The sequence below is a fragment of the Manacus candei genome, unplaced genomic scaffold (genome assembly GCF_025592945.1).
Source record: "Manacus candei isolate 608988 ecotype Guabito, Panama unplaced genomic scaffold, ASM2559294v1 h1tg000015l, whole genome shotgun sequence".
NCBI lineage: Eukaryota > Metazoa > Chordata > Aves > Passeriformes > Pipridae > Manacus > Manacus candei.
The window spans coordinates 4,166,420-4,190,674 of NW_026138063.1; the positions used below are offsets into that span (position 1 = coordinate 4,166,420).

Genomic DNA, 24,255 nt, shown 5'->3' on the forward strand with positions numbered 1-24,255 from the left:
GGAGCTGATCACAGGGTACAGGTGACCATCCATCAAATGACCTATCATAACACACATTAAAATGTCTGGGTTAATCAGGACAGTAGCCAAGAACAATATTTTTCTGCTGACTTTCATAACAGCAGGTACAAAAGCAATCCCCTTGAAACACTGGCCTGCAAGCATTCATGACTAAATTTGATTAACTAAACAAAATTCCAAATATGATTTAAACCAAATTATACCATCTCCTCACTGCACACCAAATACAGGACTGAGGATGCTTTGTATGAAGTAGAGAGGACATTAGGTCTGTGGAGTTTTGGGTCTGAGTTGGAAAATGCACTGAAATCTGAGCTTAACTCCTGGTTGCTACCTGTAATCACATTAAAAAAACAGAAAGTGAGACTGAAGGTTACTTTACACCACCTGATAGTGAGGTGGAATCAGTTGCAGTTATGGTTACAATTACTTTGCAAAAGTAATTGTATGTGGATGAGAAAGAATATCTTTATGGGGCTATTAAAAATTGCATCACTTAGTCATTAGAAAAACACCAGTGTGACTTTGTGCTCTGCTCATGTCGGACTCGGCACGAGGAAATGATAAACCCGTTTTATTGCTACCAGTAAAGACACTTCACATCTGTGAGATCGCTTCCTCCTGAGGATCTCCGAGCCATTTCTCCCAAGCCCTGGTGATCACAGAGTTGCCCAGCAAGGCAGGTGTTTGTCCTCAGCACCCCAAGCCAGGATGTGAGGCACAGAGGAGCTGTGACTCAGGCACACACAGGATGTCATTAATCAGGGGCAGGTTAACCAGGCCCCAGCCCCGGGTGTTAATCAGAGCTCTGCACTTGCCCCCGTTTCTCCCCAGCCCTGGACCAGGGGCTCCTCATCACTGTCACACCCAGAAATGTTAACTGGGATCTGTGCCTGTGGGTGGACAATTTCCATGGGGAAGAGGTAGGGTTTTTTATGGAGGACAGTTTGCAGGTGAGTGGGCAGCAAAGGGGGGAGAGAGACGAGACTGGTGTCACCATCTCACAAGGAAGTCACAGGCACTGTCCCAGAGCTGGAACCATCAGGCTGGCTCAGCACCCAGCTAGTCCTAAAGAAAGAGATTTTATTAATATTTAATTTTCTGGAGGTAAATAATGCCTGTAACAGTGCAAGGCAACGGGAATAGTGAGAGTGGGCCTGGGCTCAGCACTGAACTCAGTGACTGGAGTAGGTTGTTTAGGCACGTGCTTAAAAGTTTTACTGAAATAAACCTAAAAATACCCTGTTTCAGTAAAACATATTTATAAGCAGCTGACTGGTAAGGATTTTTTTTCTGCCAACATGTGAACTAATTTATGATCTATAAAAGTAATATCTATAAACACAAGTTATTTATTCTAAAAAAAATAATTAATTTCCTTCTCAATGAGTACTCTCACTGCCACTGCTGTATGTTTTACTCCTCCTCTTCACTTAAAGTGGTTTGGTAGAAAGGATCATTATACAATTAAATTACTATAGGTAGAGGTGTGTGCTCAGTGCATCAGCAAGCTTTGGCAGAGCAACATTACATTTAGTTATGTCAGTTAGTGGAAGGAAAATTCCCAGCTTTGCCCTAGGAAAATTAAAAAAAAAATAAAAAAATCTTTGTCACACAAATGATGGATGGTTCTAACCTTATACAGTGAAAGAAGAGCTCAGGATATGTATACAATGGCTTCAGTTCAGAAGAGTCTGCAGCAACAAGCACAATAATGGAACTTTTAAGTTATATATATGTAAACCAAGTGGAAAACTGAGAAACCTTCTGTCTAAGATGGATAAACTGTTTACCTAAACAGAAAGAAACACCATTAATTCTCATAAATGGCAATGCAAGGATGCACAGACTGATAGTCCAGGTTGAGTTTGGTGAACAAGGTCAAAATCACGGGCTCGTGCCCCAGACAGGGCTGGCGCAGCCCTGGGCAAACAGCCTGGGCTGGCTCCTGCTCCCTCCGAGCCCAGCCATAACTACTGAAACACAGACTAACTTCCATGTTGTGATTTCTGTTCTCAGAAATAGGATATAGGAATGATTCATAACGAGGTGTCCAAAGCGATTTTAGAAGATGCTTCAGATGGCACAGGCTGGGGCTGAGCCCGCGGGGCCGTCCAAGCACAGGGAACCGCAGCAGGGAAACATGACACAGGCAGCTCCAGACACATCCCTGTGCCAGCTCACCCTGTGCTGGGGCCGGATCCTGTCACCCAGACCCTCGCTGGAGTCACACATCCATGACCCAGTGCTCCCCAGGGCACCACAGCCCTGCTCCCAGTTCTGCTCACACCCGGAGCTGGGAGGGAAGAACCCCATCCTGTGGCTAACTGGGAGGAGAGAAGGGTAGTGGCTTTCTTTCCAGTTTCTCTGGAAGTGTCTGTACAGCTTTAAGTAAGTTCATTTCTGTAGCATAGTTTTCCCATCTGGAAAATGGGAAGGGGGGGATAAGACTTAATTTCGTGAGCGTGTTAGAAAACATAACACTTTTATGTGTATCCAGTAATTTGAGATCCCAGGATAATAGTGGGGAGAATTATTATTATTATGACAGAAGGCATTTTTACTTCTAATGCACAAAGAAAACAAATAGCAAGAGAGTGAGCTCGGAGATCTAACATTCATTTTGTTTTTATTTTTGAACTTTCTAATTTTTCAATAATTGAGACCACAGATGTTCAGTTCCATATGTGCAAAAACACAGTTCCAATCCCTCCTGGAAACCAGTTGCCAGCTATGGAGGCAAGTAAGAATACACCAGGCAAAAACAAAGAAACAAAATATTTAAATAATAATAAAAAAATGTTGATACTTCTGTAATTTGCAATGATTTTCTCAAACCAGCCAGAATCAGGAGAAGCATTTGACAGTGTCTGGGCTCAAAGCCATGGACAGTATCCACTGCTTAGTGTTGTATAATTTACAAACTCCTGTTCTTTCAACAACTCCCCAGAAAATGAGATTGTTAAGTAAATATATAGCAGAAAAACAACCCAGAAGAACAGAGCAACTCCTTTATATCATTCAAAAGGTGGTGGCCTCTATGAGAGAAAACAATTTTCTGCAGTCTGCCAGAGCTAGAAGAACATCAAACAAACCAAACAACATGAAAGCTATGAAAAAAATTTGCATGCCTTTTTGCACAGTAACCTCCTCAGCAGTGGAATGCGATGCAGAGATAGGTCCTTACACGCATCTGCCATCCAGGGACACAGTTTTCATGTGACTCTGCTGGGCTCTGGTGATATCAGGTTACAAAAGTGACAGTAGTTGAGAAACACAGAAAGGTACGTCTGTGTTGCTGAAGCTGCTCGTACCACTGGGCTACGACTTGCTTGTTATTTTGGACACTTTATTCACCAGTCAGAAAAAAGCTGCCAAATTAGTGGTCCAGGGAGAAGATTTGAGCCACAATCTGGCTCTTGGGGACCTCAGACCACCATACCCAGGGGATCAGTCTGGAGCAGAGCAATGGGACAAGCGCGTTACCTTTCCCACAGCAGGGTCAGGAAACTTAAGAAATTGCTCCTTTATTAAACATATTAGAGACTCAGCCTTGTTTGCCTACTGATATCCTTGAAGGAAGGGAACACAAAGATGAGGGTGTGAATGCTATCTGCTATATCACCACTTTCAGGCTGCTAGGACAGTTTTATTTGCTTTATAGTAATTCATTGCCAACTTCACACATAAAAGTTAAACACGCTTTTTAAATGATAACACTCAAAAGACAGTTTTCAGAAGAAAAAAAAAAAAAAAACCAAACCCAAAAAACCCCCACCAGAACTCAAATCTCTACTTAAAAGGGGTTAGGTGGAGGTTACAGAAAAGTGTTCCCAGGTTTGTTTCTCCTGGCTATTTCAGTAATTGGGGTGACTCCGGCCACCCCAGGGACATAATGACCTGCATGGCTTTGCCTTAGCAGAGCCTGGGGGGGGATAAGAGCCCAAAAACACCCTCACCCATGTAGGCTAGGACTGTGCAGGAGTTCAGACTCCTCCTCCCTGTGGAGCAACTGTGTGCCCCCTGTGCCCTGGGAGCTGTTCCTGTGCTCCCCACATCACCCCACACAAGCACATGGTGAGACCCTTAATGTCAGCGGGATTCAGACCAGCCATTAAATTCTCTGTTTTCTCTAGTGGTGGCAAGAACAGCTTAAAAAAGCTTTGCTTAAATGGAGTTATGAAAATATCAGCCACTGATCCAGAAGTTCTCAACAATCCAGTGATGCAAGGTCACTCCTAATTGCCTCCATCTTTCCTATTCTCTCTCCAGAGAATAATTACCTCAAGAAACAAAGTCCTGGTTTATTTTACTAAGATCCAGAAATTCCCTGCTTTTATAACAACAAGCAACTCCCCTCTTCTTCCGCTTTGGACTAGAGAGAATATTACCACTGTCAGTTATATGCAGGGGAACTGTTAACCCTTAACTTTCATGCGGTGAAAAAATAAACTGCAGAAATAATCACCTTGTGTTTAGAATTACTCAATACTGTTAAAAACGATGGTTCATTTTGCTTGTTTGTAAATGGGCAGAACAAGACCATGATTCAAAAGCATTTATTCTGTACATCAGACAGAACAAAAATTCCCCTGGAATTGTTGTTTTAGAGTAAGGAACAGCATTTCCAGCTTCCCTTTTGATTTTTCAAATTCAAAAGCAAAAGGGATTATGTGAAAAGCAGCCTAAACACTCAGACAGCAGAGCTATGAGATTCCATTAGTGTGCTGGGCTCATAAAAAAATACAAGATGGGGTAGTAATTGTAAGTGAAAAGTGGAATTTTAGAGTTGATCCTACAGTAGGATCAACCTGTCAGAGGAAAACCAAATGACCACTCAACTGACTTCTTCTCACTGTTGCAGCAGTGTCATCGTTACTATTGTATTGCAGTTCTACAGTATTAACTATCCAACTAAACCTTATATTGGGACAAAACCAAGTCTCACATAACCTTTTTTAGGAACAGCTTGGGAACAACCTGTAAAGACAACTTCTCCCAGCAGAAAGAATCATAGAACTGTTAAGACTGGAAAAGCCCTCTAAAATCAGTGAGTCCAACTGTTACTCCAGCACTGCCAAGCCCACCACTAAACCATGTCCTCAAGTGCCACATCTACATGCCTTTTAAATCCCGCCAGGGATGGTGATCCAATGGCTTCCCTGGATGCCTGTTCCAATGACAGCCTCCAGCAGCTTTTTGATTCATTAAACTGTGGTTCTGTGTCATTCCAGCCATTGGAGTAAGTGGCTTTGCACCTCTAGTTCCAGCCTAGATTTGGACAGAAAGTGACAGAAAGCTATAAAAAAAGTTGTATAAGCATTTCTGACAGGGCCAGGAAGCCCCAAAATCTCATGAGAAAGCCTGTTGCTTGTCTTCATTTGCTTCAGTATAACAGTGCTGAACTGGGGCCTCACATACAGGTACAATGAAATCCTGAAATACTAGGAAAATCAAAGGCAGAAGTTTAACTAAGGCATAATTCTCTTTTCCCTTTGAATAGACTCAGTGGCAAATTAATTTATTCTTTCTCTCCACTACTCAATTGGCAATGCAATTTTGCAGATTCAGTAAGTTATTTCAGGTAGACCATCAAACCCTTAGTGATCTGCCCAAAGAGAGCTCAAACTGAATCTTTGGAGCTTATTCATGCCCTAGACAAGTTTCCCATTCATAAGAGTCCCATGAGAGGCTTCAGAAATGAGGATATGGAGGAAACAGATGCACTGTGATCAAACAACAAGATCTCGAGGAAATCTTATTTTTATAGGTAAAATGATAATAAATATCAAAGATTAAATTTCAAAAGCATAAATGGAAATAAAAATTCTTGTATTCCAGTCTTAAAGTATATATTAACCAACAGACTGTCTGCTTCTCACCTTAACACATGTTGAGATAATTTTATTTCACAAGAAGAAAAGTAACAGTTGCTTTAAGAAATCTTAAAAGATGAAACAATGCAAACCCCTCTCTGGTGTTCAGTGCCTTTTTGGTCAGTCCCTCTCCTTTCTTAAGTGGAATTAACAGACTGGAAAAAGAAGCAGTTACCCTGAATCATCGGTGTTGTTTGGAAGATTCTGTAAACCAAACACTGCTCTTATTTCCACAAGAAGCTCTCACTCGACATTACAAGCCTCTCTCCTGCTCGAGGCAGCTATCTGCTTTCTGGACTATAATGTTTCCTTGCATTCTTTTCTCAATCTACTTAATATCATCCCTTCTCTAAGTACACTTGGCAAGTTCAAAGCATAATCACCGTGGTATAAAAATACTTTTAAGGGTAAGTCCTCTATCAACTGCCATCAGAACAGACTATATTCTGTTTAATGTCTAAATACTGCCTAAGTACCTCTGTGCTGTGCCCCTCTCCAGGGCCATCACAGATCCCAGGAGAATAACAGTTCAACACAGCAGCACTGATATCACAAATTAGCTTTTCCCCAGGAGAGGAAGAAGAGAGGAGTTTATTATGTTGGTCATCAACCACTGCAGCCAGCAGTTCATGACAGCTTTTATTAACAGTAACCTTCTATACTCTCTTGCTTATGACTTTCTGACAATGCCTCTTTCCGAGATAACACCCTCCACAGGTAGCCTGAAGCCAGAGAAATATTTTTCCAAATAAATTTGATAACAAATCTCATCAACTGATTTGCAGGTTGGACAACTGTTTTAAAACCCCTTTACATCGTGAGTCTGGAGGAAATGGTCTCGGATCAAGGTTTGGAAGGTGAGGTTGTGTACATTCCTACAGTGGGAGATCAGAGAAATTAAGATGATGTACATCTAGAGAGTGAACATGAAGATTTTAGATCTCTGTAAAGATACCAAAGATTTTAGCAATGTAGCACCCAGAAAGACAGGTAAGAATTAGTTTTAGACTGGGAGACGACACACATGCACAGAAAATCCAACAGGTACAGGGACCTGCAGGAAAGAGGGAACTTAGTCCCTTGGATCAACCTCCTTTTTCACCCTCAAAGTCCACAGTGATGAATCCCTCCAAAAAGAAATCAAGAGTACAGGATGGAGGAAAAATTATTCTCTGATTGAGCTACATCTCTCTATGCAAAATTACTGGGGGAAAACAATTATCCATTATAAGTATCAATCTGCTGAACTGGTTGCAGTATTTTCTCTATATGAATAATAATGCTCTTTACTGGTAATATACTGTCTTCCTACAGTTAGCTGTTCCTTTCAGACTTTTTGATATCATTGAGAATATTTCCGCTGTCTATGTTAGGAGCAAGACACCTTTGTTTGTAGAAAATGCTGCTACTAAACCTTAACCACCTCTATTTTGGGTTCCAAAAGCAGATTCTCAAGGGCAGGTGAGGGTGGCGAAAACCCAGTTTTTTTATAGAGCAGGTGGCCCATCTCTCCAACCACAATGTGAAGTTATTAAACAGAAAACTCCATAATGCTGGGATGGTCTCACATATGTAACACTGCCACAAACACTGTTACTTCCAGGGAATATGCTTTCCCAGGTATTGAGTAAGATTATGACCCAGGATGAGTCAGCATATGGAATTCTGATAGAGACGCTCCCAAGAACGCTCTGGAATCAAAGCAAAGGTTAGTGGAACAGACCTACTCTGTCATTTTCATCTGAGACAAAGGTTTTGTCTGTGTAAACAACACCTTATTGCTCCACATCAACAACATCACCGCTTTAGTTGGAAATCATTTGATACCATGTACAGATAAAACAAACACTGGCGCACCTTTCCCAGGAACACCTTCCTGGAGGTGGCTGCATTCCCCGTGCCAGACAAGCAAATTCAAAGTGTCTGCTGCAAAGCTGATGGCCTGCACGCAAATAATCCAGGCCAAGTTTTGTCCAATCTGCATTTGGAAATTATCATTTTATTATTAACACACGCAGAGGTCAAAATGTTCGTTTAGATAAGTTCGCCTTTCTGGATCAGTCAATCTTCCAGCCAGGAAGCACCACCACTGGTCTACTGGTCTTTTATGACTTCCCGAAAGACCATCTTATCACAGTTATGGTTTGTGAAAGACAATGTGGACTTTCTACCTTCTGATATAAAAAAGATAATGTATGCTCAGTACAAGCTTCAGCCTGTTTAAACTAGGTGAAAGTAGCACATCATCTGTCCATCTAATTTTTTCTTATCATTTGCATTTTGGAAGCAAGTATCAAGCTTTTTCTCAATGAATATAAGAAAGTTTCTGCACTTTGTTTGACCCTGCTGAACTTTGCAACACTGACTTCTCAACACCCCTGCTGAAAAAAAGCCACTAAATCTTACAAACTATCTCTTTGTTGTCTCCTGCTTTTTCCCAGCCCCTCCTTCCAATCTTACCCAGCCAGTTGAGCTGCACTTTTCACCTCCTCTGTTGACACAAAATGAAGTAATCACATTTATTTGAATATTCACTACAGATCTTGTCATCATCTCAGTTTATTAGCCAAGAAGATAGTGTTTCAAGAGCAAGTCTTAAAACTTTACAGCATGGATCCACTCACTCGCTAAAAGCAAAATAAGTGAATTAAAACCTCAATTCATAAAGCAAATAAATGTCATGTAGACACACCACTGAAATCAAGCCATGAAAGCTAATGAGCCTGCAAAACAGAAGTACAGAGCCTGCAAATGGTCCTAAAGCCATCTTCAAAGAACCCCAGGTAGCTCTGTTAGGATGCTGCCACAGCCAGTCCCTCTGCAAAGCACAGACTGATTCACTCACCACAGGGAAATGGGGAAATCCACGGGCATGAACAAGAGCACTTCCAGCCATACACAGAAAGGTTTGTGAAATATATACTTCCTATGTATTTAAGTACACTTACACACATAAAAACAAACACAAAAGAAGGAAAAAGCTACAGCTTTTGGTGCACAGTGAATGCTGTGTGATGGTTTACAAATTTTTCAGCTGTTTTTCCTGCCACATTACTGATCTCAGGATGTAAAAATCACTGTACTTACCCAAATACACAAAAAAGAGAGACAGATACAGAACACTAATGTTTCCCTTGTTCTACAGGAATGATGCATAATACACAGGTCATACATAGTATAGTCTGAAATTGTCGACTTTATTTTCTACAAATAATTTACAAACTACATAGGAAATGATGAGTACTATCTTTGGGTGAAATATTTCTAACTCTCTCTGCTAGTTCAGTCCATCTCAGTGACACATCTGCACTGAATGAAAAACCCCTTAGAGAAGAGGTGATTTAAGGCAAGCAAGAGAAAACCGAATTTTAAACACCTTCAGAAGAGCACAAGGGAAAGGTTATGACCTTGATTTGTATCTGTTTGAGGACAGAGGAGTCAGTCTTTAAGTCTGTCACTAGAGCACTTTCCTCAATTTTTAAATTTACTGGGTAGTTGTTAAGATAAGGACAGGGAACATGATGAGAGGCAGGGCTCACTCCCCTAATAAAAGAAGTGAGAGTGTCTTTCCAGCTGCTGGTTCTGTAGTATTTACAGAAGACCTGAGCAGAATTCAAATCTGCAAGATAATTTCTGGATTTTTCCGAGTGATTTTGAGGCCAAAACACCTCTTTTAAATAGAGACTGGTGGAATCAAGTTGTCAAGATCCATTTATTAGTGGAAATCAAGGATGTTGTGCACTGGCCCAGAAAGAGGATAAAAAGTTAAAAACCTGTTGGCAGATGACTTGGGGAAGAAGAGATAATTTTCCTCCTAGAAAGATGGTATTGAGAACAGACTTTTTTTAAAGATTGGACAGCTATATCTTGAGGTCCACATTCCATAATGAAACTCCAGCTCTCTCTCTTATTATACTGAAAATCTGCTCGAACAAGGCTGGTCTGAAAATGCACATGCTGGACCACATAAGTTGTTTATCTCTTATAAAACTCAAAAGGCTTTCCAGTTTCATCTTTTGGGGGTTTAATCTTTTAAAAGCACATTCAGATTATGTTCATTCGATTTTAGTGAGTTTGGGCTCCAAAATAAATGGGCTGTGCACACACAGTAACACATGTGGAATTCCTTTTCAGTAATCCTCAAAGAGGCTTTTGATTTTACTTCTGATTCATCAAAAAAGAGCAGCAGTGAGCAAGTGAGATGTGCACAGGATTTAGATGGCTCCAAGGTCACCACATAAATTTACATAGGAAACATATGACTGTGGGAAAACTCTACACCTGGTTGTAAATGGGTTCCTTGAGGTGTTTTCACAGAATCTGATTCTCACACAGACAAAAATCCTGTGAATCAAAGTCCAATTGGAGAGAAATGGTAACTGAATTAATAAGGCAGCTTAACTGCACCATTCCAGAGGCAAACCCAAATCCCACAGCTCTGGTTATTGATCCCACCAGAGTCAGCAGAGGCTTGGTAGCACCCAAGAGAAAATCCTCATCCACCTTCCAGCACTGTGGTATTCCTTGAGGATGAAACAGAGGCAAAAGCTTCTGTACAGGCAGCAACCACCAAGTTGTAGGGCGGGTCTGTGACCTCTTACAGAGGGAAGCCTTTAGCAGATGTGAAGGGCAGGCAGGTATGGGAGGAGCTGGAGGAGGGATTTCTGCTCCTGTAGACTCTCAGTCTCACCTGGACCTGAGAAGGGCGATGCTATGAGTGTAGGGATGAGGACACTCTCATCCCATGGGGCTGGGAAAGCAGGACATCTCCTGTGTCCCAGTGCAGAGTTGTACCCTGCCCAGCACTGCCATTTATCCCCCAAGAATAAGGGGAAAGCACCAGCTATTGTCCAGGTCCTGAAAGTCTATTATTAGAGAATAATGAGCCTGAAATGCAACAGCTTTTTGGTAAAGGAAGCTTCACGTGACTCATCCATCACAAGCTTTATTATTGCTTTACACCCTACTGCAGGTTTACAACCAGATGTTTTAGGGACCTTGCATTTTCCCCATGAAATATTCCCTCCACCGAGTTTAAAGCTGACAGGCAGGTAGTTGTAAAGTCAACCATAACAGCCAGAGCTGGCAAGTTTTGCCTCAACACAATAAAAAAAGTCCATTATTAGTATTTCGTGATTAATGATTGTATATTACAAATGTACATTAATAAGTACAATATACTCTCAGTATTTTATTACTGCTTTTATGATATGACAGGCAAACCTATGAAAGCATATTTAATGTATTCACACACCCATATTGTGCATGTAATTTACACGAACTGTAGAGATGGTTTAAAATGCATCTAAAAAGGACACAATCAAGGTTGGTAGGACTCCAGCATAACCCATATTTTCCATTATGGTTCTACCTTCTATAAGAAGATTTTTGCATTCTTCCTAATCTCTAAATTTATGCAATTTAGGACAATCAAGAAAGGGAAAATTTGAAAAAAATTAGTGTTGGAAGTGTAGCCTTGTGAGAAACTCTCCAAACATGAAAAGGTTACTGCAGTCTGAGGCAGGGGGAGAAGAGAAATGCTGTAAGGTATCAAAATAAGTATCTAGTCTCAAGAGTAAAATGAGCACGATTAAAAATTGCTTCAAGTTCCTTTAAGCACCATCATTTTGCTGAGCTCAGACACAGAGACAGTGGCAACCTGCACTTGCTTGACCAGCCACCACCTTCACCCCAGGCTTGTAGAGAGATAAAGCAGCAAACAGGCACATTGCATCACCCAGAACCTTTTTATTAACTATCAGCTTTCCTGGCTCTCAGTCAGGTTTCCAGGCAGCTGCAGCAGCTCCTGAAGAAGGGAAGGTGCACTGATGGTCTCTGGAGGATGTTGGCTGGTGCAAAGGTTCCTGCAGCCCCTGAGAGGAATGTTCTGCAGACCAACACCTGCTGCCTTCACAGCACCTTTGGAGCAAGGACCAGCTCCAAACCAGGCTCCTCCAACTATTTTTTCCAGCGTTTACCTTTCATTGCTTAGTCCAGGTATAGGATCAGCTGTCAGCATTCTCAGCAGCTGCTGCTCTGGTCTTTGTAAATAATTTTCTCCTTTCTCACATGTAAACAGAAGTCCGGGTTTTGGCCCCAGTTTCATACCTAAGTTCTTTCTGCCCTGTTTTCACAGTCATCATCCCCTCAGTGCAGTGTGGGCTGAGCTCTGCTGCTGAGAGAATACTGCAGGATCTTTTGGGGGCAGGAGTATCTGACCAGAGAAGGATCTGAATCTCCACCAAGGCTGCACTGACAGTACATCCAGGAATGGAGAGCAAATGCAGAAACCCATTGCTGCAGTGAGCCCCAGGAACAAACCAGTGGAACAAACCCAAGCTCAAGTTCAGCAGTAGCTGGCTATGGTAAAAATCCTGAAGGCAGCAGGGGTTTTATTTTTCCTCTCCCAATTGTTTCATATAAGAAACAATTCTCCTTCCCCACTATGTCAAAATACATCATAATTCATTGACACGCTGTTAAAAGAAAAATGTGTTTCCAACATCTGGATAAATGCACAGGTTTGTGCAAATGGGGCAATTTGCAGGGGAAAATTCCTGACTGTAGGAGCAGTAGATATGAACAGACACATCCACAGATAAATAAGCTTCTGGGTCAAATTCCCCTAGCTGCAGAAATCTTTGTTTGCAGTTTATCTGTGTCTCATTGAGGTTCCTCCTAATCAAAGATATGTATATACTTAAGAAAGCAAGAAAACCTGAGGGCAAACTAAAAAAAACCAAAGAGAGGTTCCCACAGAACCCCTTACTCAGATTGGGACTAAGTAATTTAGAGATGTTAACTTAAGAGGTCTTACCCAAAAACAAAGTTGAAGCGAGCTCAGAGACCACGACCTACCTGCTACAATAAAACAGACAACAAGGTCTACTAAGAAATGCTGACAAAGGCAACGTTTTATCCTATTGAGAGTTTCAGAGCTTTCCTGTCTTTTAAAGGCAGTGCTTTTCAAAGAATGGGGCAGAGTAGTTCACATGTGCCTGGATCCAGTGCCTGTCAATGCTGTGCAGGATGCGTTGTGCATTCAGCAGTGCTCGCACCGGCCACAGCTCCTGAGCTCAGCCCTAGCATGGTAAACTCACCTTTGCAGGAAATTTGGAGCATTTCAAATGGTAAAAAAAGGCATTCATTCAAACTGAATGGATCTCTGACACATTTGTCTTCAAAGGGAGGAATAGAGCCCATTCTTACATGGCATGTTATCTCTTAAGAATTTCTATTTCAGTCAAATTCTACATTATTAATTCAGTCAATCACAGAAATACACCAAGCACCTAGTGCATCCTTTGATTAGAGATGAAAAAACATAAATACAAGAGCCACATTTTTAGAAGTACCCTCCTTTTGTGGCCTTTCTGCCTCTAGTCAGCATGAGCTGACTTTGCCAGTGATCTGACCCCAGCAGTTCTGGGTTACAGTCCCTGCAGGAGTCGGATACTCAGCTCTGCCAGAAAACAGATCATGTGGAAGAACTTGGTGGCAACTTCTGAAAACCTGAGCTTAAGGTTTGTGCTATAACATGCAAAGGAGCTGGGGCATAGGATGTTTTTATCTTAAAAACAGTTACAAAATACATTTATAATCACACATGAGCAGCTCATTTGTTTCCAGAGGAAGTGATTATCCAGGCCAGCGAAGGATTTAAGTGTTCACCTAGAAAGGATGAGCTTATATAAACTATACTCAACTTTGATACAAATACAAATTAGATTTTGGGGTTAGTTTTGTTTTTTTTTTTTTTTCCTTTAAGATGTAGGTAAATCCTCTCAACTCCATTTGGAAGACAACTGAAGCAATTTTTGATTTGGTTATATCCAACAGGACTGCCCTGTTAGTGACTAGACAAAATTCAAGTAACAATTAAATAATAATTTGTATATCTTGGATGCAAGAGTAAAGTCTTTGGGGGTGGGACACTGATGCTGCAGGTTTGGCCATGTCCTTGCACAACAGTGCTCTGCATCTGCCGTCCTCACGAGTGACCACAGCCTCTGGATGAGGTGTATCCCCATTTCTTTCTGACACAATCAGTGCACATTTAACACTATAACATCCCAGCAGCCTCTTTCTTCATCCAGTTCACCTCAGAGACATGTTGGCTTCAAAGCACAGATGGGTCATTAACATATGACTGTTGTTGGGCATAAATAACCCAAAAAATACCTAACACAGCTGGAGTCAAGCACATTCTGAAACACTGAAAACAAAAGAGGCAAACTTATCCACCCCATAATTTCTGCAGTCAATGGAGGCTGCTAAGCAGCGCTGAGAATTGGGCTGCCTGCTCAAACACAGAAAAATGGAGTTTATAAACCTGACCCTTAGGTAGCAAGTTTGAAAATGGTCATTTTAATCTCCCTATGGCTCTGTCTCTTTCACTGTTATACAGTTAAATACAGTGAATGCTAATGCACAAGACTTTGGTGACGAGAACTATTGTATCTGTAAAGTGCCTTGAAAACATCAGTTGGAAGGGGTTGTAAAAGAGCAAAGCTCTACCTTCATTTTCCAAGGAGAAAATTCCAAATTCTAGGCATTTTGCCCAGTCACTCCATTTTAGGCAAATTGCCACTGGAAAACATTTTGTGCCATCCCAAATCACTTTTCTCTGGGATGGTTTTAAGACAACGCCAGCCACAAGCTCCCACAAAATGAAGGCAAGCCTTGTTTCCTACATAATGTCTGTGATCCACCCAGTTGTCCTGACTTATTTGAGCAGTTTGCTGTTCTCCTCTGGATGACAACCAGCAGCTGTCAGGGAGCAGCCACGCTGCCAGGTGCCTGAAATTCCAGTGGAAGCCCCCCTGCTCCCAGCCAGGTGCAGGAACCCATCCTTCCACAAAACACGACAGAAAGTCTTGTAATAACATTTCCTGAGTACAACCTGGGGACCATTTGGGAAGAACAGTGTGAAGTCTTAGAGGTAGTATTACCTATAAATCGTGTGAAATATTAATAAGGGCAATATTTCTTCATCACATAAAAAAAAAAAAAAGAAATCCCACCAAGAGGTACATCACTATTTAACTGGATAATCACATTCCTTAGTACAAAGTGTAACGCTCAAAAGACCCCACTGTTTTCTACAAAAAGCAGAAAGACACTATGCACACATATAACATCACATGTGGATTTGTCACGGCTGAGAAGAAGCTCCATCAAACATACATTTTATTTCATTAGCAGTTTGTTGACATTAACTATTTCTGTCTCAATTAAGTGACTGACCAAGTGGTTTTGTCATATAGATGGGCAGTGGATGGGAATGAACTCTGACCCATTTAAATTAAGTCCAATATTTATTGTTCCAGCCCAACAATAGTCTGGGGAAGCACTGCCTTTGACCTGCTGGGTGCATACAATCATATACATAAAAGAACTAGACAAAATAGAGCCTGGATTGTTTAAAAGATAAGCCAGTTCCTCTGAGGATAGGGATTCATATCACAGAAGATTAAATCTTAGATTAGAAATCTTAGATAGATTTAATCTATAGATAGGAAAATAAACTTACTGAAGAATTTTATAAATTAGCCTAAATTAGGATAATTATGATGCCATAGGCATTTTTATCAGTTGTTCAATGGACAGAATTAACTTAAGAATCAAATACCAGTCAGTATGAACCTGCCAATCACTCTGACTTTACTAATATTGGACTAACACTGACCTGAAAACATCTGTGTATATTTACTAATCAGCTTATGGCTCATGTGGACACTACAGAAAAAAAAGGTATTCCAGTTTTTCACTCTCCTCTTATGCTTCTTATTAATGATTCACATTATTTTAAATACAGTTTCTGTGTATTTTCAATTTTAGTTTTTAGTCTCTGGTGCTGATTTCTGTAGTGTCTGGGGTTTCCACCCTGAGTATTGTAGGGCATATTACATTCCCACACGTGTATCCATCATCTTTATCAACTTTATGTCTTTTAAATCTAATGAAGACAACACAATCAACTGGGTTGTTTTGGTTTCTTTGGCACAAACCTTATGTTACAAAAAGGAAACGAAACATTAATTTTTGGGTACAAACTACATAATAAAAAGTAAGATACACAAAGCTGGTTTGAGAGCTTTAGCAAGCAGCAGGCTAATGTGATCCTTCATCTAATGCAGAAACTAACCTTCCATATTTATTCACTCAGTTTTTTCCTACTAGCTTTTTTATCAATATACTGTTTTGCCATATTGTAAATAGCTGCAAAATTAGCTACTAAACCACCAATTAATATGTACTTTGATGGAAACATTAATTCCCATACGTGCTCTGCAGCTGGGACAAGCACCGTGGTGTCCTCCAATGCTAGTTGGATCATCCCTGTCCTTCTGGGAGATCTCTCTGACACCCCCTCATCCAACTCCTCTGGCAAGTGCCCACCCAGTGCCCCCTCACACCTGTGGGAAGAACAACTCACGACATGAGAGGAGGCAGCAACAAGACTCCTTGCTCTGGGGTCGGCCGTGATCCCACTTTCATTTTACTATCCGTCTCCAACAAAGAGCATTTATAAGAAAAGAATGGTTTCTTGCCTTTTTTTTTTTCTGTTAAACATTCCACAAAGTTGGTATTTTCATGCATGCACACTGGACCTGGTGCAGGGGTACTTCTTTATTTTGTCAGTCTTTGCTTGCTGCTAAAACCCTCTTAACTGCTGGATGCAAACAGTTAATGCTGGACACATACAGCAGATTTCTAAGTCTGACACTGGCCTGAAAGGGCTTTTTTCTCCTATTTGACCTGCACCAACACATTGTGAGCCACAAGGCACACTGCAGAGAACCTGTAACGTTGTATTAAACCTTTGCAACACTGCATTTCTCATGGCCACAATAAGCTTGATGAGATTAGAAAATAAATCGGGCTGTAGTACATGCTCACCACCAGAGAACATAAATGGCTTTACTGCACATCGGTAATAAAAAATATTAAATAAATTCTGCTGACTTAATTTTTTAATGTTCTCATAGTTGGCGTTACATACGTATACACACACGGGCGCATTTTTCATATATTTAACCAGTAATAACTTTTATCACCACAATTTTGCTATTGATTGCTTCTTTAACAGCAAAATGCATCACAAACAGAAATGAATGAAGCTGTCGGGAAGAAAGTTCTATAGTAGCTTTACTGTCAATTCCCATCATAAATAACCATGACATCATATGAGTCTTATCTACGGGTTGCTCTTACTGATCAATGGCATCACTCTAGTAGTGTAAATAGCTTCTAATGTCCCATCTTCCACCTTCAAATAGATTCTGATTATTTATGATAGCTGTTAGGTTACAAGTCTGAGCTGCGGTTTGGATTTATTTTCTACTTACAGCTGCTGTGGATTTCAAGTTAGATAGGATTATTTTTTAGTTAAGATGATGAAATGGGATAGACCTGTCATGGAGCCTAGAAAAACCTTCATCTCATTTACTCTCTGTAGCAATTTGACTGTGAATCCAAAGACCTTAAAGGCTTTTCATTAAATAATTCAAAATGTTAAAACAGAGTGTGCTGGTTACTTTTTCTAGGTTCAGCACAGCCTAATCAATTTACAAGTAAAAAGAAAAGGAATAATATTTTTCCTTGTTACTAAACTATGAAGGAGTTTCATTATGTGCAGAACAGTATAACACAGCCTTACAAAATTATCATGAAAATACAACAGCCAACAGAAAAATCTACTTGTCAGCTTTTCCCGTGGTGATCATGAAAAAACTAATGATGTTTTACTCACTCAACAAAAACTATTCACCCCCAGGCTAGTCGATATTTGGAAGGATGATATAATCTCTATATTTCTTATGATAATGAAAGTCATGTCTGCCTGAATAAAAAAATCCAGACTTTTTTTTTTTAATACCTATTGCATTCTCATACCCCAAAAATGGTTCTTTTAATTGAGAACTGGGACATACAGAACGACGGCACATTGGGAAACAAATGCACATAGATTTCCACTTACCACAACAGAATAGAGGAGTCAACAGCACGTTAACTAATTCATTATTTAAATTTCAAGAGTCAGGTTCCTCTCTTGCATTACATTTAGCGAGTGCACCAAATTGAGGGGCATTCTGGAGAGAACGGGTCATTTTTCCCAGCATCAACAATAATTAATAAATGGTTAGTGTTGTCTAGCTCGTTTCTCTAAAGGAAACACCCTAATGACACTGAGGGGAAAATCAATAAGGATAAAAATGCAGCAGTGATAAATATTCTGCTACTCTTATCCTTTGGTGACCTTCTGAGGGGTCTCAGATCTAAAGGCTCATCCCACCACAGTCTTTTATTCCTCTCTTTACCATAATTCATCAGTTAATATGTAACTCTGAGCTGATTACAACTTATCTGTAAACGTCTTTTGTGCAGCAGCAGTGCACAGGCCTCTCGGTGGAGCAAACCTGACACATTTTTTTTAGCTTCCCTTATGGCAATTTACTCGCGAATGATAAAAAACTCATGATGGTATTTGGTGTGATAACTTGACAATGCAAAGATCTTTGGGTTTGGCCTGAAAGAATCCAAAACACGCTCCAATCTTAGTATCTGGGTGACAAGCACTTATTTTTCCATCCAGTATTTCCTCCTTAAGATTGTTCTGTTTGGTGAAGAGCTGTTGTGCTTATAACAGCGAACACCTCCCAGCACTGCCTTGCCTCGGTTAAAGAGTAACCACAGGCACCAGGGGTCACCTGGAAATGGAAAGTCTTTAAAAACACGCCAACAAAATCACTGTCTGGGCTGGAGGCTTTCAAAAGACAGTTCAGTAATTACCAATAAAAACCTGATGGCACTTCCCCAGTCGCTATTATTGTTTGAATTTACAGAAGTACCACGACAACATCGTTTTCACCCGCCCCTTCTCCTGCCCATGGCAGACTTTGCCTGTTTTTTTTTTTCTTTCCCGATGCTATAATCTGTTTCTTATGCCTTAGGTGAAGTTAAAACCTCGGCAGGGAGAAGGAGGGAATGTGGCTGCTGGGTGCTGACAATAGCTGTTTTGTCACCGCCAGGCACTGGTGGCCATCGGGAAGTGGGGACTAGTCCAGCCACTTGATGCCAGGGTGGATGATTTATTGCCTAGTGTCTTCGGTGGCAATTGGACCCCTTCCCGCTGTCACTCACGCCTTGCAAAGATTTGGTCCTAAAGAAGAGGTTCCCCTCTGGTCTAAAGAGATTACAATGCTTGTCATAAAGTGTCTTTTAGTGGAGGGAAATGGGTATGAAAATGGGTAAAGAAAGGAAACAATCGGAAGAGGAGAGAAGATGGATGTTCTGTAACCTTTTCTCAGAGACCCATTTCTCCTTCTTTTTCTCCTGTCTTTAGCAGGTTTTTGTTTTGGCTGATGACAATGCGTAATAGCCTGATAAATTGATTTTGTGAGTCCCCTTTCTCATCTCTTGAGAAGACACTAACTCGTTGGGACTTCAGAGGGCTTTCGGAGGCAGGAGACAACAATTAGTTTGTTGGGGATGTCAGAAAGGAGCTTCAAAGTTTTGCCAGGAAAAATCCTTTCTGACAGATCAGTGCTGACAACGTTGGCAGCTGCTAGGAAAAGTGGAGCTGGAAACTCCCTCCGACTCTCAGGAGCAGGGAAAAATTGCAGGACATTAACTCTGTACAGTGGGTCGGGCACTGGTGCTGTTGCTTTTCACTGAAACGTATGGCAACAACTAAAGCTTTCCATCGGATGAAAGAAGAGTAAGAAACATTTAAAATCAACATTTTTCAAGGGTTTTGGGTTTTTTTGGTTTAATTTTTTTTTGGTTTTTTTTTTTTTTTTTAGCAAACGTTAATACACGATCTTGAAAGATTTCCACAAAATCAAGAAAGCACATCACAGGAAGATATGATTCTCCAGAGTTGAAATGGATGGTCTTGATTCGTGTTTTAAAAACTCATCATAGAAATACGGTTAATGTTTTAAAATCGAAACTTTAAAATGGTCAATTATTCTTTTTTTTTTTTCCCCACTAAAAACCCAGGAAAATGCTTCATGACTTTCTGGCAGCAGTTACATGTCAAAAACAACTGCATGGAGGTATTTCTGTGTGCATCCCATTACAGGGAGCCCTGTGTACAAAGAGCTCTGTGTACAAAACCTCCTGATCAGAGCAATCTTGAATTCCTTAACCTGAAGATAAAAATATCAGTTATTTCCTTAAGGTAAAAGCACTGCTCAGTCTGGTCTTGCTGAAAAGAAGCATCTAGGACCGTTTTGTTGGCAGATCATAGATCCAAAGGGAAGCTGTGTTTCACAGGTTTTGGGAGGAGGATCTGACACTGAAACCTGGCAAAGGCTTTGTGAACTTCCACAAAAGAATCTCAGGACAATTAGTCTCTATTAAATTGATAGGGTCACGTTACACAACACAACCCCTTTCTGTAGAAGTGCATTGCACACATTGATAGGCTTCTGGCACAACTGTTGGTTTCCTTACACATGTTACAAAACACAAAGTTGCATGTTTTATTCATTATGATTAATATGCATTTTTAATGTTAAGTGGAAGATGCTTAATATTGCGTATATTGGTAAATAGTCACATAAACACACGGTCTCTCCAGACTTTTCTGTGCCATGATTTAACTGGAGATCTCAGAGAGGTAGAAGTAGATTTTAGTTAGAAATTTCTAGAAAAACTCCCAGCAGCAATATATCTACGTCATAAATCAATTAAAAATATTTAGAAAACTTTGGAAATCTTTTATCTTTATCATCCTAATTCCCCAATACCTATATTTGCCACAGGATGGTACCTACATGTGTTATTGCTTCCTCTGTTTATTTCCTTGATAAACTGCAGTGAGCTGGGAATAAATCACATCCCGTCGGTTCTGATTCTGCACAAAGAAAGCTTCCACTGAACAGCAGTTATTTGAAAAGGAAGAGGAGGGATGTAGTATATTGATAAGGAACTAAACCAGACCCTTCAAACTCGGGGAGAAAAGGACATGTACATACAGCAGTTAAAGCCAATTTCATGAGAGTATAAATTGCTTTGCCAAAAATCTCTTTAGATGCATTAATACTGAGGTAAAGACACAGCACTGGAGTAATAATTGCACAGTCATTTGCTGGCTTTTAAAATCGCATCAGTCCAAATAATATCACCCTGAGTTATACACCCTGCTGGAGGCAGCCTATTAATATCACACACAACAAATGCTCAGCAGATCTTGAATAAAACCCAGATTATTGGAAAGGTGAGACAGATCTGGCATGTAAAACCCAGCTTGAGGGTTGCATACAGTGTTAGGCCCAGCAGACATTTCTCAATCCACTGAGTGTTTTGAGCTGTTACCGGGTGGTAGAGGAGAGTCGAGATATGTGGGAAAAAACGCCCTTCAAGTGGGAGAGAAAATATGTTTTTTTCTTTCAAAGATACACTAGAACTCAATTAGGCTATTAATCAAATAGATAAAACTGGCACTTCAGTCCCTACTGCTCACAGAACTCTGTGCTGTAACAAAACCTTCTCAGCACACCAGGAGACTCTTAAAATTCAAGCACTCTCAAACTTAGCAGCACCCCTGAGAGCCACAAATTGAGAGAAATTAATTCTGTGCCTCTGCACCCCTCATTACCAGGAGAGCTGAAGTAGGTCAAATGCAAGTTAATCTCTTAAATTCCACTTTTGTACATGGATGTTAAAGCAGCCATTACTTTTGCACTGGCTAATGTCTCCAGGTTAAAGTGAAGAACTTTAATAATCCATAACAGGTCAGTGTTGAATATAGTTCCAGGTAAATGCCTCAAACTTTTTAACATTTTAGTGCTGTCCCTTGAAATGCCCACCCCATGCATCACTATAATAAGCACGCCTGAGGAGTTTAGCTGCACCTAAATGACTATTTGCAATAAACACTTCATTCTTTTGCAATTAGTAAATGTTCATGAAAGGTAAAACAACTTAATTTTTGTCTCAAACATGAAGCAGCAATGTCAAATAGAACAGTGTGCTAAAGATGATGCCAAATTTGTCACGCCAGGAGAGAGGCAAACACGTTTTAAAGGAACCAAGCCCCTGCTGAATGATGCAATAACCCCCTTCATATAGGAACACTGATGTCAAGAGATGTCTAGCAAAATTTAAGTGTTCTAGCCCTTATTTCAGTCCTCATTATGCAAAGGTGGATCAGGCATGGATTTACAAGTGAACAGACGCCTCTGAAATCCAATCTGAACTCTTTGCTGACAAAACCCACCAACATTGCATTTGGATTCTTTCTGCTGGTGCATCAATCCTGAGCACCCAGATTTTAAATTGTTTACCTATGGAATATCATCATGTGTGGGAATACAGAAGGCTGGTGCTACTCCTGTTAAAACCAGTGGCAACACTGCCTCACTCCAATCATGGTCATCCACAGGTGCCATCCCTACAGACAGCAGTAGTTTCATGAAAAAGAATATGATCCTGTCCTAAACATTCCAGATTTACTTTATAAACCTTGGAGTGAGTCACATATCTTTAGGTCAAAGTCATACCTCAGTATGAGCCTGCCACTGCACATTTCTCCCTGCTGCTAATGTATCTTCAGAAAACACACTGTTTGTCAGAAATTTCAGCCAATGATCTCCATCTCCAGTGTCAACCTAAGTTCAGAGGCTGTATACAGAAGGTGTAGCACCTACGAGGAGAATAATCAACCAGGGAAACTTTTTTAACACATTTGAAGAAAAGAAACAAGTCCAGTGCTACCACAAAAACTGCAGCGAAACAAAAATAAACTGCAAAAATGGATTTTTGCATTGTAATAAATACTGGTGGCTTTTTGAAATATTGTTTAATGGTTGTAATAACATAATGCTGAAACTCTGCTTCTACAAGCACAGCCTGCACATGCATAGGTAGTCATGGATTTATTGCTATGATCATGTGTTAGACAGTTGTGTTGATTCTTCCATATCTTTAGAAGCAAGTAATAATGACAATTTCTGGAGGTGATAAAATTTCCTATGTCTCTCACATTAATGTGTTTCTATCACTGGCTTCTCAGACGCATTTGGAAACAATCAAGTTCTTATTTTAAGGAGCCTTAAGATAAGGTATCTGCGAGCTCTACACTTGGGGTAATTGATCACATTTGTTTCCTGTACGGACGTTCGACTCCTCTTTCCCTTAAACTTGGCATGTTTCTCATTACCCTGTGCCTTGTTAGCCCAGTAGAAATGTTCTACCGTGCTGAGTGAAAACAGGACGATACTGTTACAAACCACATCTAATCAGGGATGGCAGCCCTGCTCTATCTCCGGGATCTTTAGCACTGCAGAGCCCTCCTAGGGATGCAGGGATGCGCTGCTCTTCTGGAGTTGGGTCCAGCAGCACTTCTGGATTCCAGGTTGGGGTCCTACAAAGCAGTTCTGCTGCAGGATGGGATCACAGGCGCCAAAAGAAGAAATGAAGTGTTTCCCTTCTGGTTTTCCTTCTGATGATAGGAAAGAGTTAGCTTTAGATCCAGCAAGCATCTCTGCCTTACTTGACAAATGCCACATGGTAGCACTTGTCTGCAAAGGGGTTTTTTAATTTCAGAATACAACAGGATTTACTTAAAAACAGCCCTGTTATTCACATAGCATTTAAAAAAAAAAAGATATATAAATTTTTTTTATAGCAAAAGAAAAAAAAATAGGCTTTTTCCTGGTCTGTCTTTACATTGGGTTTATTGTGTTGGAGTGAATCGTACTCTGCTTTCGTGAACGAAAAGTTGTGGTGCCACATCTACTTTTACCAGCAGAGAATTTGTCCTCATTTATTTTGATTGAAAAACTGCTGTTATGTTACATTGTAAACGGACTGGTCCTGTTGCATGAAAAATGTGCAGTGCTGTATTTTTAATTTCCTCTTCTTTGCATTCCTTCTCCCCCTCTCCTACCAGCAGTTGGAACAAGAAAACTCAAGCATTTACCAGAAAGACAGAGAAGCAACTTTACCTCTAAACCCAAACCCACGCTTGCACATGAACCAGCAGGGAGGATTTTAATCAGGCCTTGCTGGCTCCGAGAAATCACCTACGGACGGCACAAAACTGCTGCAGGAAGAGAGGCTGGGAGGAGGCAGGCTTTAGGGTATTTCATTTGACTTGCTATGGACTTGTTTCTTGTAATGTCTCATTTAAAGAGCCAGGGAGTTTTTACCTACCGAGAAAATAGCCTGTAACAGCCTTTAAAATTCTTGCAGCTGGCCAGGTTTGGTATTCCAAGGTAAAAGTCTCTCGCCACCAAGGGATTTGCCATGCTTTCACTAAGTGATGCAGAACATGTTCTTATATTCAAAACCTAATGCTGAAGTTATTTTTAGCAACACTATCTTCATCTCAGCAAAGTTAATA

General features: G+C 40.6%; 1 protein-coding gene across 6 annotated transcripts in view; it reads right to left on the reverse strand.

The window, feature by feature from the left end:
- MECOM (MDS1 and EVI1 complex locus) overlaps positions 1-24,255 on the reverse strand; it is a 333,582-nt gene that overhangs the window by 144,457 nt on the left and 164,870 nt on the right. The window lies entirely within an intron of this gene.